The following is a 13,419-nucleotide window of genomic DNA, read 5'->3' as shown; positions in this document are numbered from 1 at the left end:
TTCTGAACTATGATGTGAGTATATCCACACAAAACGTCAAGGTGTTACCTGTCAAATGGCGTCCTGCTTCTGCATCTGATCATCATATTTCTAATGTTATAGGCAGTTTAGTTTGGGTCAAATAGGGCATTCAGCTGTAGGTTATAGCAGGCATCAGACACACAGAGGGTCTTCTGACTGGAGACAGGTTGAACCTGCCTGACAGATTATTGTAGCCTTTTGCATAGGCAGGGCGGAGAGGAGGGGTTCATGGAACAAAGCTGTCGGATAAAGTGTTTCCTTATAGGAAACATGATACTGAAAGTTTAGTGTTGGTTACTCACTGTACAGTAGATACTCAAAGAGTATGTAATAAAGTATGTGATAAATTCCAAAAGTTTGATAAAAATAAATGGACCTCTGGTACTCTGGTACTCTGTCCATAGAGACATGAGTGACTCATCTGAGAAATATGTCTGAGCTGGTCAGCATTGTAATTCACTCGGAAGTTCCAATGTTGAGTCATTTATAGGGTAGGTGCTAAGTGGGATTCCTGGGACGACACTACCCTAACCCCTAACCTTAACCATAACCATAACCCTTACCTAACCTTAACCATAACCATAACCATAACCCTTACCTAACCTTAACCATAACAGTTCAAAGCTCAACTTCAAAGGGCTAACGTCAGAGTTGGGATCCCATTCCCAAGGATCCCGTTTAGTACATCAGTACCTCTTTCAGAAGACATTAGTAGTGACCTCTTTTAGAAGACGTGTGGTGACCTCGTTTAGAAGACATTAGTAGTGACTCAGTTGTTCTTCTTGGACGAAACCGGAGCCGCCCCCGCAGGTCACGTGGCCCCGACCCCCACCGCGCCTCACCTGCCGTCGCCACGCCACGCCCATACCTGCCAGAACCCGGAAACCAGAGCCTCGGACGAAATTTACTGCTTTTTATACCTTCCTAACTCTTCCTCAGCCTTTGGAATACCCGGCTGGACTTTTTTAATCGTACCTTTCAATAGAAAAGTATCCGATATCCACAAGTTGTATTTGGTAAGTAGCCAAACTGTGTCAAACTTGGAAACGGTCCTTCACGGCCCTGGTCTTGCCTTATATGGACATGCTGTGTGTTTATCAATAACCACCACTTTACCTGAAACAAGACGAGGATTTAAACAACATTGTAACTGAAGGTAAATAGTATTTAAACATTGTAACTGAAGGTAAATAGTATTTAAACAACATTGTAACTGAAGGTAAATAGTATTTAAACATTGTAACTGAAGGTAAATCGTATTTAAACATTGTAACTGAAGGTAAATAGGCGGCGTCACTGCTTGGTCTTGGCTCTGTGTGAGTCCAGGCTGCTGTTCCAGAAACCACTTGTCCTCCATTCTGTGGAGGCCTTCCTCCGTTCTCCTGTCGTCTCTCCCTCCGTTCTCTCCCTCCGTTCTCCTGTCGTCTCTCCCTCCGTTCTCTCCCTCCGTTCTCCTATCGTCTCTCCCTCCGTTCTCTCCCTCCGTTCTCCTATCGTCTCTCCCTCCGTTCTCTCCCTCCGTTCTCCTATCGTCTCTCCCTCCGGTCTCTCCCTCCGTTCTCTCCCTCCGTTCTCCTGTCGTCTCTCCCTCCGGTCTCTCCCTCCGTTCTCTCCCTCCGTTCTCCTGTCGTCTCTCCCTCCGGTCTCTCCCTCCGGTCTCTCCCTCCGTTCTCTCCCTCCGTTCTCCTGTCGTCTCTCCCTCCGGTCTCTCCCTCCGGTCTCCTGTCGTCTCTCCCTCCGGTCTCTCCCTCCGTTCTCCTGTCGTCTCTCCCTCCGGTCTCTCCCTCCGTTCTCCTGTCGTCTCTCCCTCCGGTCTCTCCCTCCGGTCTCCTGTCGTCTCTCCCTCCGGTCTCTCCCTCCGTTCTCCTGTCGTCTCTCCCTCCGGTCTCTCCCTCCGGTCTCCTGTCGTCTCTCCCTCCGGTCTCTCCCTCCGTTCTCCTGTCGTCTCTCCCTCCGGTTCTCCTGTCGTCTCACCCTCCGGCCTGTTCCTCCGGTTCTCCTGTCGTCTCTCCCTCCGGTTCTCCTGTCGTCTCACCCTCCGGTTCTCCTGTCGTCTCACCCTCCGGTCTCTCCCTCCGGTTCTCCTGTCGTCTCACCCTCCGGTTCTCCTGTCGTCTCACCCTCCGGTCTGTTTTTCGGTCTGTTCTCGGTTCCTCCAGTCGCCTCTCACTCCGGTCTGTTCCTCGGTTCCTTCTGTCGTCTCACCCTCCGATCTGTTCCTCGGTTCCTTCTGTCGTCTCACCCTCCGATCTGTTCCTCGGTTTGGTCTGATTCTACCTGTAGTTGACGGATTCATTCCTGTATTTATGTCTGCTCTTCCAGACGTGAACCATAAGGCTATCGCTTCTGATTCCTCTGGAAAGAGCAGGTGTCTTTCATGAACATGTCATACAAGGATTCAAATACTAGTTTTATGTTATGTCTGATGGTGATCCTTGTGCAAAGCGAATTCCCCATAGGGGCAATAAAGGCTTCATTCAAATGGTCAACTCGTGTTGTGGTGACTGACAGTTTCTGACCTGTTGGTGCAGTAACTTCAGAGTATCAGAACAAAAATGCATTCATATTGACAACTGATTATAAAACCTGAGACTGATTGGTTATTTACAATATATTGAATATTACAATATGTATATGAAAGGCAGCCATGGCCCTTTCATGGTGATCAGGTTATTGGTGAGTGACAGGTATTTTCAAATGACAACCCAGATTTCTCCAGTCGGCTACAGACAGCATGGGCTACGTGTGTTCTTGGTACGTCATCAGTGATTGTGTTTTATGATGTTGGAATTGTGTTTGTGTATTATGTTTGGTTGTAAGCTGTGTGTGTGCATGGCTCCCCTGTAAAAGAGACCTTGGTCTCAATGGGACTCCCTGCTAAAATAAAGGTTAAATAAAAAAAAGATTTGATTAGATTCAACTTTATTGTCATTGTGCAGAGTACAAGTACAGAGACAACGAAATGCAGTAAAAAAATATATGTCTGAGATAAGGACCATGTGGAGACATCTCCCATGTTGTTCTCTTTCATCATCTCTCTGCATTCATGCCCAGACTGCTCAGCCTGGTTACTGCCACAACTGGATGCTTTCATGGAGGGAGGGAGGGAGGGAGGGAGGGAGAGAGAGCAAACCTTGACTGGAGTCATGACATGCTGCAGGTTCAGACATGTGTTATATTAGGCCTATGGGATTTCATTCAGTCATGTGGATGATGAAAACACAGCACTGTCTTCATGTCACTAAAAATATCTCCTCATAAGATTCTTCTCGAGGGCATTCTTAACGGTGGAATTTTGCTCTGATAACTCAGGGTTACATAACAGTCCAACTACACCTATGTTCTTGGATACACTCGCAGTGGCAAGTTCTTGTGGATCACAGTCTAGTCAGATTGCTTTCAAGCGAGGTAGATTAAACAGAGGGGACACATGTCAGACACAGACAGTTTGATTGGATGGACATGTTAGGCTGTTTGTGCATATTGTGCTTCTGATGTCAACATGGACTTATCCTTAACCGGTTTAATGGAGTATTGAGAGATTACATTCTGTAGGAGACATATTGTGATATTTGGAGTGAAGGCCAGTGGGCTGTGTGTGTGTGTGTGTGTGTGTGTGTGTGTGTGTGTGTACGTGCATGCTTGTGTGCGTGAGTGTGTTCTGTGTCGTGACAAAGATCCAGCTGATGAGATTTAGAGAGAGCCAAAGAGTGACCGAGGTTACCGATTACTGCTTTTGTTCAGCTGGCTCCCCCCCCCCCCCCGTCTCTCTCTCTCTCTCTCTCTCTCTCCATCTCCCTCTCCATCGTTAAAACACTCTCATTCCGTGTGTGTGTGTGTGTGTGTTACCTAACAGGGGTATTTATATTTATATGGTGCTTGTTATTTATAGGCCTGCTGGTTTGGGGTCTTTGAAGTACTCAGGGGATTTCAGTGACCTGTTCTTTGGCAGTGAGATCTCTTGCTGCCATGTCCATGCCCTCTACAGCGGTAATCCAAACGTGCAAGCTGCTGGAATATAATTCCTTGTGCGGAGCTTGCGTTGCCTGGCAGCTCGCCGGACCAGATTATTCATCTCTTCATTTCACCGCTCAGGAAACACGGCAGCGTGCTGTCAGATGACGACGCGCGAACGACAACATATACCATAGTGTGTGTGTGTGTGTGTGTGTGTGTGTGTGTGTGTGTGTGTGTGCACTCGTTTGCCTTTCATGCAAGTGTGCGAGAGAGAGAGAGAGTGTGCATGCATATGTGTTTGTGTGTGTGTGTGTGTACGCTAGGAAGCTGTTCATTTTTGGGATGGGGAGTGTATCGTTGAGGTGTGTGTGTGTGAAGTGGATTAGGGGGTCTGGGACAGGGTGTTAATAGCCAGAGAGGTCTAAGCCTGGAGGGGGATTATGTGAGTGTGGGGTGGGGTGTGGATGGTGATCTGTGGGGGTTTAGTAGCAGAGCGGTCCCTGCAGCAGCAGAAGCAGCAGCTCGCCAGGCGTCTGGGCGCTTTCATTAGTATAATGTTTAGAGATCTCCGGCGTTATGTAACAGTGACGTGTCGTCATCCCCTCTGGCCCCGCCCACTGCCTGGAACGTGGCTGTCCCCCCCCCACCCCCACCCCCCCTCAGAAAACTAAATGGACATCTGTCAGAGTCGACGCTAAGCGCTCGGGGACGGGTCTCGTGAGCGTGCTGTAGTAGGAAGTGGCCGGGGCAGAGGCAGCGGAGTGTCGTGGCGTTGGCGATGGCGATGGCGATGGCTGGGAGCGCCGGCGGGGCGGAGGGGCGGAGGGAGGGCGCTTCGATGGCTGGGCTCAGTGTCGTTTGAGGGAGTTGTTGAAAGATGTCGGTGGAGCAGTTGTGAGTTCCGAGGAGTGTGTGTGTGAGTGTGCGTGTGTGTGTGTGTGCTTGGATGTGGAGAGACCGGTGAGGGCGTTAAAGATGAAGTTTAAGAAGTTCATCACCATCATGCAGGCGGCCATCGGTGTGGTCCCCCTCAACAAGAGGGAGCTGCTCCCCCCTGGCAGGAAACTATGGAGACCCGTGGGGTGAGTGAGGCAGAGGGGGGTGTGTGTGTACGCGTGTGTGTGTGTACGCGTGTGTGTGTGTACGCATGTGTGTGTGTACGCGTGTGTGTGTGTACGCATGTGTGTGTGTACGCGTGTGTGTGTGTACGCATGTGTGTGTGTACGCGTGTGTGTGTGTGCATGCGTCCAAGCATCTGTATTATGTATGTGTCTGTATTATTAAGTATTACCTCCGTACGTGGTGTGGCGTGTGTGTTTTTAATTAGGGTATGTATACACTCACCGAGCACGTTATTAGGAACACTATACTAACACTAGGGCCTCCCTTTGCTCTCAAAACGGCCTCAATTCTTCGTGGCATTGATTCCCCAAGATGTTGGAAACATTCCTTTGAGATTCTGGTCCATGATTGCATCAGGCAATTCCTGCAGATTTTTCAGGTGCACTTTCAAGCTGTGAATTTCCCGTTCTACCACATCCAAAAGGTGTTCTATCGGATTCAGATCCGGTGACTGGGAAGGCCACTGAAGAACACTGAACTCATTGTCATGTTCATGAAACCAGTTTGAGACGACTTTTGCTTTGCGACATGGTGCATTATCAATGCAGCCATTAGAAGATGGGTAAATTGTGGCCATGAAGGGATGCACATGGTCAGCAACAATACTCAAATAGGCTGTGGCATTCAAGCGATGATTGATTGGTATTAACGGGCCCAAAGTGTGCCAAGAAAACATTCCCCTCCAACATGAGAAGGTGTACAGGCGTTCCTAATAAAGTGTTCAGTGAGTGTATATATCTAGGCAAATCACTAGCCTGGAAACGGGCAGAATCCTGGTTCCAAGCAAGTTGAACCACTGCCATAATAAGGAATGCTTTAGCTTTGGATTAAAGAACATTCTAGATGCTACAACGTGAGCATGCGGTTGGCTGTCCTCATTAGGTGCCCAGGTCATTGATGCTGCACTTTGTTTGTGATTCTGGGGTCGCGCGATTCCACTGTAACAGAATGTCCCTGCGACGTTCCCCTTCAAACGTGTGCCAAACAAAAACCCTTGATAGCAAACTGTAACAAACTACACAACTCTGTGCACAAGGACTACTTCTAACAATTCCAAGTGAAATTTGAAGAAAAAACACATTTACTTTTAAAAACTGTGCAACTTCATAGTTCGGTAACAGGATGAACAAAAATTAAATAAATAAAAATACACACAGGCCCATGGAGACACCCAATCTGCTCCTAGTTTGCCTCAGAGATAGAAAAATGATGGTCCTCTGTGGCTCAGTTGGTAGAGCACGGCACTAACAACGCTTAGGTTGTGGTTTTGATTCCTGCTGGGACCATCTATACTGAAATGTATGCACTCACTGTAATGTAAGTCGCTTTGGATAAAAGCGTCAGCTAAATGGCAGATATTATTATAAAAAGAAAAAAATCTTTATAGTCTGCAACTGGTGTTGGTAGGATCCTAAGAGTCTCTTAGGGACACCACACCATACATATCAGTGTACTCTTTCATGATGAAGACAAATCCCTTGATGTCCTTTTTGCAGAAGTGTGCAACATGTATGTTGTCATTCCCAATGGAAGTGTCTTGCGCTTGGCTTTGCATTCGGAGCCCGTATACTCTGGCTCTGAAGACCCATCTCTTCAGGCTACATCTTAATGGTCCCTCCTAAAGACCTCTTCACCCCCACTACCCCCCTGTCCTAACCCTAACCCTAACCCTAGATACCTCTTCACCCCCACTACCCCCCTGTCCTAACCCTAACCCTAGAGACCTCTTCACCCCCACTACCCCCCTGTCCTAACCCTAACCCTAACCCTAAAGACCTCTTCACCCCCACTACCCCCCTGTCCTAACCCTAACCCTAACCCTAGAGACCTCTTCACCCCCACTACCCCCCTGTCCTAACCCTAACCCTAGAGACCTCTTCACCCCCACAACCCCCCTGTACAAGTTTCTCTCCTATTAAAAAAAAAATCCTTCTTCTAGCATTGTGACTGCCTATGGCCCCAGGTGACTGATGGATAGATGATTCAGATGATTCACTTACTTAACCAAATGTATTTGTTCTAAGTCTCTTTGGATAAAGGCGTCTGTTAAATGCCCGAAATGTAAATGTAAATAAATGAGATGGAGTTCCATCGTGTTTCCTGGTGGTGGGGTCTCCTCTGCTGATAGAGCAGCCCGTCCGTCCGTCCGTCCGTCCGTCCGTCCCTCCCTCCCTCCCTCCCCTGCACATCCGCATGCTGCTAGGACCAGGGAATGCGGGAGGGAGTTGAAAAGGAAAGGAGCTGAAAGGAGCTGAGCTTTTGGTCAACGTTGACGGCAAGGTCAAACACTTAATTTCTTCTTGTTTTGAGGAGCGGCCAAATGGCAGTGTAGCAGCATATGTTTGCCTTGAGAGAACAGAACAGATTACTGCTGCACTGATGTCTCCTTCCTCCTCCCCCCACACTCTGCTCTCGTGTCCCAGTGGTTGGTGTGTGTGTTGTGTGTGTGGTGTGTGTATTTTGTGTTTTGTGTGTGTGTGTGTGTGTGTTGCTGGTTTGGCTGTGTGCTGGTGACGGGGGTGAGAGGCAGGGCAAAGAGAGTCCTCTGTGTTTACTAGTGAGCAGTGACCCGTTCAGGATTGCTGCTGGAACCGGTTTGAAGTTTCAACTCAATGATTCTCACTGTTGTTATGATTATCTAATTGATGTTATGTATGTTAATTTCATACTGTCTTTACCCCTTTTCACTGAAGCTACTTGTAATAAAGGTTTCTCTTTTAGCTAAACTTTGTACTCTTACAAAGCTGAACTATTCTCCTCATAGGGAGTCCTGTTTAACTCACCAACTGCCAAAGAATTCTGGAACACTCACCATGTGGTATCTACCTAGCAACAACACTTTGATTGGCTACAAAATGAGGCGTCATCATTGATGCATTTTTGGTGAATAAAGTCACCCTTGGCGCTCTAGAATGTTGACAGTTTGGGCCCTGAATGAGTTAAAAGCCTGTACAGTCCTGTCTTTCCAGAGCCAGTGTGTCTCACTTGGGTATAGTCCATTCATCTCGGCTAGCGAGGCTAACTAAAGCCCTGTTCTCCCCCCACAGCGACCAGCCCGGGGCAGATCACCAGGCCTCCAACGAACTCTTCAGGTCCAGCCGCTCCTGGGACAGGTTCTGTTGGACCAAGGAAGCCCAGTCCCTGTATCTCCATCAGCTCTCCACACCAAGCTACTCAGCTATTCTGAGGGTACGTTCAACATTTCAGCTCCCATCTCATAATCCGCAGTCTCCTCATCATAACACGGTCTGCCTACATCCAGACCGAGAGCATGTGGTTGAAACCACGTTGATTTAGACGTGCTCTATCTGGTTCAGATGGTTTATGTTCATTTAATCTGGTAATAGCAAATCCAGAGTGATGTTGGCAGTGTAAGGTATTCAATGAGAGACATGGGAAATCTCTGCGCTGCATGTCTGCTGCCTTGGGTTTCCCTGTACAACGGTTGAGGTTTGCTATCCAAGGGCATTGTCCTATTGGCCTTTGACTGCCACAGAAGCCCTCCCTCACACAGCGAATGTTTGACCAGGAAGATTAGGCCTGTAGAGGATTGGACAGAGCTGGTCATGAATGTAGATTCAGGCCAGTAAGAACACCCAGTGACACACGCGATGTGTCATTTTGGGGGCAGGGGTGTTGCTGGGAGTTTTTCTGTCACAGTAAATACTATTCACAATCTATTCACTATTTTTTTTACACCTGCGGTCCAAGAATCAGGTGTGCAGAAACCCCCAGACCGATCTTTGTTGTGCTAAAATGCTTGTGTACTAAATAACGGAGGGCAGTGATTTTATTTCTCACCTGTCGGGCTGTTCTTGTGGTATTTATGTGTGTGTGTGTGTGTGTGTGTTGGTGAACTGGTTAGAGTTGGCCGTACATATCTCCCATCAGGTGTGACGCTGTACACACTCTGGATGTGGATGGAAATGTCGACGATCTCACAAACAGACGTTTACTTGAACCTTTGCCTCATTGTTTCTATAGACGTTTTACTAATGTTAAATACAGTAGACCTTCTCCCAGCAGTGACCCTCGGCTCTGCCTCTTATCCGTCCAGGACGCGTTGGGCCAAATCACCTCGTACGCCACTAATCTGGAAGGATCCATTTTGTGATTTCCAGACGGTCATCATTTTAATCAGTCATTAGTGTGCGTTTAGTTTTGTCGGTGTCGAAAGTCGGGTCTCGTTTGGGGAGTTTGTTTAGCTGGTTGGTTGTGTTCGGTTCCGGACTGAGTTAATCACCCTACACGGTTATTGAGATGGAAACATCAAGAGCACTCACCCCCGTCTCGGACGGGTGGTACAGTCTGAGCCTGTTGTGTCTTTCGGCGCTCGAACTCAAGTTTGATCTGAAGTGGGTTGTTATTGTTTTGCACGTTTTTGACTCTTGAAGCAAGTTTTTAAAACAATGATATCTTCTTATCGGATACGTGTCGTCTACTTTTGACACGGCCGGGTGTTTGATTGTTTTGTATTTTACAAGAAAAAGTGTCCGGTTTGAAAAGTGCATCATGCCCGTAAAAGGAGAGAGACTCTTCTCCCTGAGCAGATATGAAACACTATATTTTAAAGTAAGTAGTGGGAAAATGAACGAGTTTTAAATCCGTTATAGATAGTCGTTGACTATGTTATGATGCTGTAATATTGTGTTGTGGTCAGAATAGCGCTGGTGCGCTGCCTGAGAAGTTGGTGTCTGTCACGGGATCCTGAGCGGAATGTGTCCACCTGCCGCCGCCGCAGCGGGTCGCGGTGCTGGTCCACCGCAGTCCGTCAGAACCGTCTCATCACGGCTCCGGCCTCTGGAGCCGGACCATATCTGATGACATGACCCTCACATATCCGTCTGATGGTGTTTACCCATTTATCCAAGAGTAGATTAGGTTTCGACGTGATTCATTGTCTTTGAGTACGCGTGGATGGGGGAGAAGGGGGGTGAGAGAGAGAGGGGGGGATTTAATGCATAACCACATCTTCCCATCTTCCGAGAGCACGGAGAGCTAAGTTCTATCGCTTTAGTGGTTTTATTCGAGTACTGGGAGCTCCTTACTATTGATACAGGGCCAGGCATTGTGTTTAATTTACTTCTAGTCCGAGTGTTTTGATATGGTGTGTACTAGTGTAGTGCTACTTCCCATGTAGTGTAGTGTAGCTGTCCTGCCAGCAGAGGGCGTACTGCTACAACACATTTCATGTGGGGTCAGCAAGAAAATGGAATGCGGTTTTTTCCCACTCTAAAGCTGATGATAATTCTGATACTTTGAATGTTTGCCTTTTATCTGTCATAAGCGTGGAATTATGAGCCTTATTGAAAGCTATGGCCACTCTTTGGTTTATGTTAGTATTGCTGTATTGGGCTTGCCAGCGCTCTGTCTGTCTGTCTGTCTGTCTGTCTGTCTCTCTGTCTCTCTCTCTCTCTCTCTCTCTCTGTGTGTGTTGGAGAGAGAGCTCTGCATGTCCTTCTGTTTTGTGAGATTTTAGATGAAAAGATGTGTTCTCCTAAGTCCCGTCCTGTGATGATATCCAGAGTGTAATTTCAGTCATCTTAATATTTAAACTCTTGTTCTTGTCAGGGAGTCTGTGTGTGGGGTCTTGCGTAATACACTGAGGAGGTTTAGATTCAGCCAGAGGACCTGCCAGTGAGTGAACAGCAGACTCAGGGATTTTTAACATTTTACATTTATGGCATTTAGCAGACGCCTTTATCCAAAGCGACTTACAACAAATACATTTGTTTAAGTAAGTGAATCCATCAGTCATCATAAGATAAAGTAATCAACGCTCACACCAGGGGCCATAGGCAGTCACAAGAAGAAGATTTCTTTTTAAACAGGAGAGAAACTTGTAGGGGGGGCAGTGGGGGTGAAGAGGTCTTTAGGGGGGAAATGAAATGTAATTGGGCTTCTAAGCTCATGTAGGGATGACTGTCTGACTGGAGCCAGACCTGTCAGTCAAACCCTGACAGCCACATTCTCATCATCATGGGTCTGATGAGCTCTGAGCTTCACAGAGTGTACCAGCACTGTCCCACCATTAGGGGGCAGCACCACCTTCACAGACAGGACTTGAGTTCAGATGGTGCATAGTGGGAAATGGAACGTGTGCGTAAGGGTTTCAGACAGCCTCATGTGGGACTGTAGGTTTGTCAGGTTAGGTACGGTAAACACTGTGGTCATTATAAAGCACCTTGGTGCTTCACTAACAGCTATTGATCTCTGTGCTCGTACACAGCAGGAAGACGTGTCTGACATCACCCAGTGGTAATGTTCCCTGGTTACTCTGGCAGGGCTTCGGCTTCAAACAGCTTAATCCTGTCTCCCCCAGGGCACTTTTCTTAATCCTGTCCCCCCAGGGGCACTTTTCTTAATCCTGTCCCCCCAGGGGCACTTTTCTTTCTGGCACAGTTGTGCAACAGTCAAAAACTGCTAAACTGACATTGTACAGCAGTTGGGAGAGTATTATTAACAGTGTTATTAACAGTATTATTAACAGTGTTATTAACAGTATTATTATTTATTTATTTATTTTTTTAAACGTTGTCTCACAGTTATCTTCCATCGTCTCTTCATGGTTGGCATAAGACGGTGAATCAACATCATGTTACAGACCTTTATACAATGTTTGGATTTAGATGTTGCTGGACCGTACCATTTTCCGTCATCACGGATATACAACGATACAACCAAAGAACAACGTTGATGCAATGTCAGTTTAAAAGAAATGCCCATGGGGTTGGTGTGTGTGTGTGTGTGTGTGTGTGTGTGTGTGTGTGTGTGTGTGTGTGTGTGTGTGTGTGTGTGTGTGTGTGTGTGTGTGTGTGTGTGTGTGTGTGTGTGTGTGTGTGTGTGTGTGTGTGTGTGTGTGTGTGTGTGTGTGTGTGTGTGTGTGTGTGTGTGGTCACATTGATCTCCTTTTAACATTGGAGTATGTTTGGTGACACTCCTCCCTGTGTACCACAGCCAGGTGTGAGGCCAGATCCTCCTCTTATTCATCTCAGGTGGTTTCCAGTGATGTTACTGTGTCACATGTGTCAGCACGCCCTGACTGAGTCATAGCCAGCCTGCCCCAAGCTGTCTGAGGCTTGGGCTGAATTCCAAATCAGACCCCTTCAAGCCACCTCTGTGGGTCGGAGACAGGTACAGGAGAAGCAAAATGGAGAAAATTCTGGAACATTTGGTACATGCTCTGATTTGGTACAAGAAGAGGGTTATGATCTGTCCCCTGTCAGCAGGACTGGTGTGTCTGTAGTTAAGAAGAGGGTTATGATCTGTCCCCTGTCAGCAGGACTGGTGTGTCTGTAGTTAAGCCCAGTCTGGAGGTGTCAGTAGGGCTGGTGTGTCTGTAGCTAAGCCCAGTCTGGAGGTGTCAGCAGGACTAGTGTGTCTGTAGCTAAGCCCAGTCTGGAGGTGTCAGTAGGGCTGCTGTGTCTGTAGCTAAGCCCAGTCTGGAGGTGTCAGTAGGGCTGGTGTGTCTGTAGTTAAGCCCAGTCTGGAGGTGTCAGTAGGGCTGGTGTGTCTGTAGTTAAGCCCAGTCTGGAGGTGTCAGTAGGGCTGGTGTGTCTGTAGTTAAGCCCAGTCTGGAGGTGTCAGTATGGCTGGTGTGTCTGTAGTTAAGCCCAGTCTGGAGGTGTCAGTAGAACATGGATTTCAGAGTATTTTTTTTCACCCAAAAAAAGGAATTTAAAGCCGAGCCGGTGTCAGTCCTTCTACACCCAAACCTCACAGCATGTTGTTGTGTGGGAGGTTATGTGTGTGTGTGTGTGTGTGTGTGTGAGGTTATGTGTGTGTGTGTGTGTGTGTGTGTGTGTGTGTGGTGTTTATTATAGGGTTGTGTGGGTTTAAGTGTGTGTGTGTGTGTGTGTGTGGTGGTTATTATAGGGTTGTGTGGGTTTAAGTGTGTGTGTGTGTGTACGTGTACGTGCACATTATTATTGTGTGTGCGTGCGCATGTGTATTTAATCATTTGTGTGCGATTGTGTGTGTGTGTGTGTGTGTGTGTGTGGACGGTGGTGGGATTTGCGGCTGAATGTAGGCCGGCTTACGTCAAAGCCAGATGCAGGGGGCTGCTGCTGCTGCTGTGGAAATGGAGGAGGGTGATGAGACTCAGCTCAGCCAGCCAGAGCATCAGGAGAGGTAGAGACAGAGAGGGAGAGAGAGGGAGGGAGGGAGGGAGACAGAGAGGGAGAGGAGGGAGGCAGAGGGAGACAGAGAAGAGAGGGACAGACAGACAGAGAGAGAGAGGGAGCCATGAAGACCGTAATGCACCTCCACAGAAAATGGGCCCACACCTACAAAGCCATCCGCATCCTTCAGGGGCTGGTG

At 47.8% G+C, this 13,419-nt stretch overlaps 1 protein-coding gene across 1 annotated transcript in view; it reads left to right on the top strand.

Moving 5' to 3' along the window:
- The first annotated feature begins 899 nt into the window (after positions 1 to 899).
- tjp2a (tight junction protein 2a (zona occludens 2)) overlaps positions 900 to 13,419 on the top strand; it is a 28,415-nt gene continuing 15,895 nt past the window's right edge. The window contains exons 1-2 of the mRNA XM_083670341.1: positions 900 to 1,037; positions 8,148 to 8,289. The gene's annotated coding sequence lies outside the window, so the exon portion shown is untranslated. The remainder of the gene's footprint in view (positions 1,038 to 8,147; positions 8,290 to 13,419) is intronic.

The sequence above is a fragment of the Argentina silus genome (assembly GCF_951799395.1).
Source record: "Argentina silus genome assembly, chromosome: 5".
Taxonomy (NCBI): Eukaryota; Metazoa; Chordata; class Actinopteri; order Argentiniformes; family Argentinidae; genus Argentina; species Argentina silus.
The sequence above is the reverse complement of the archived record's forward strand: the minus strand, read 5'-3'. Positions and strand labels throughout refer to the sequence as shown.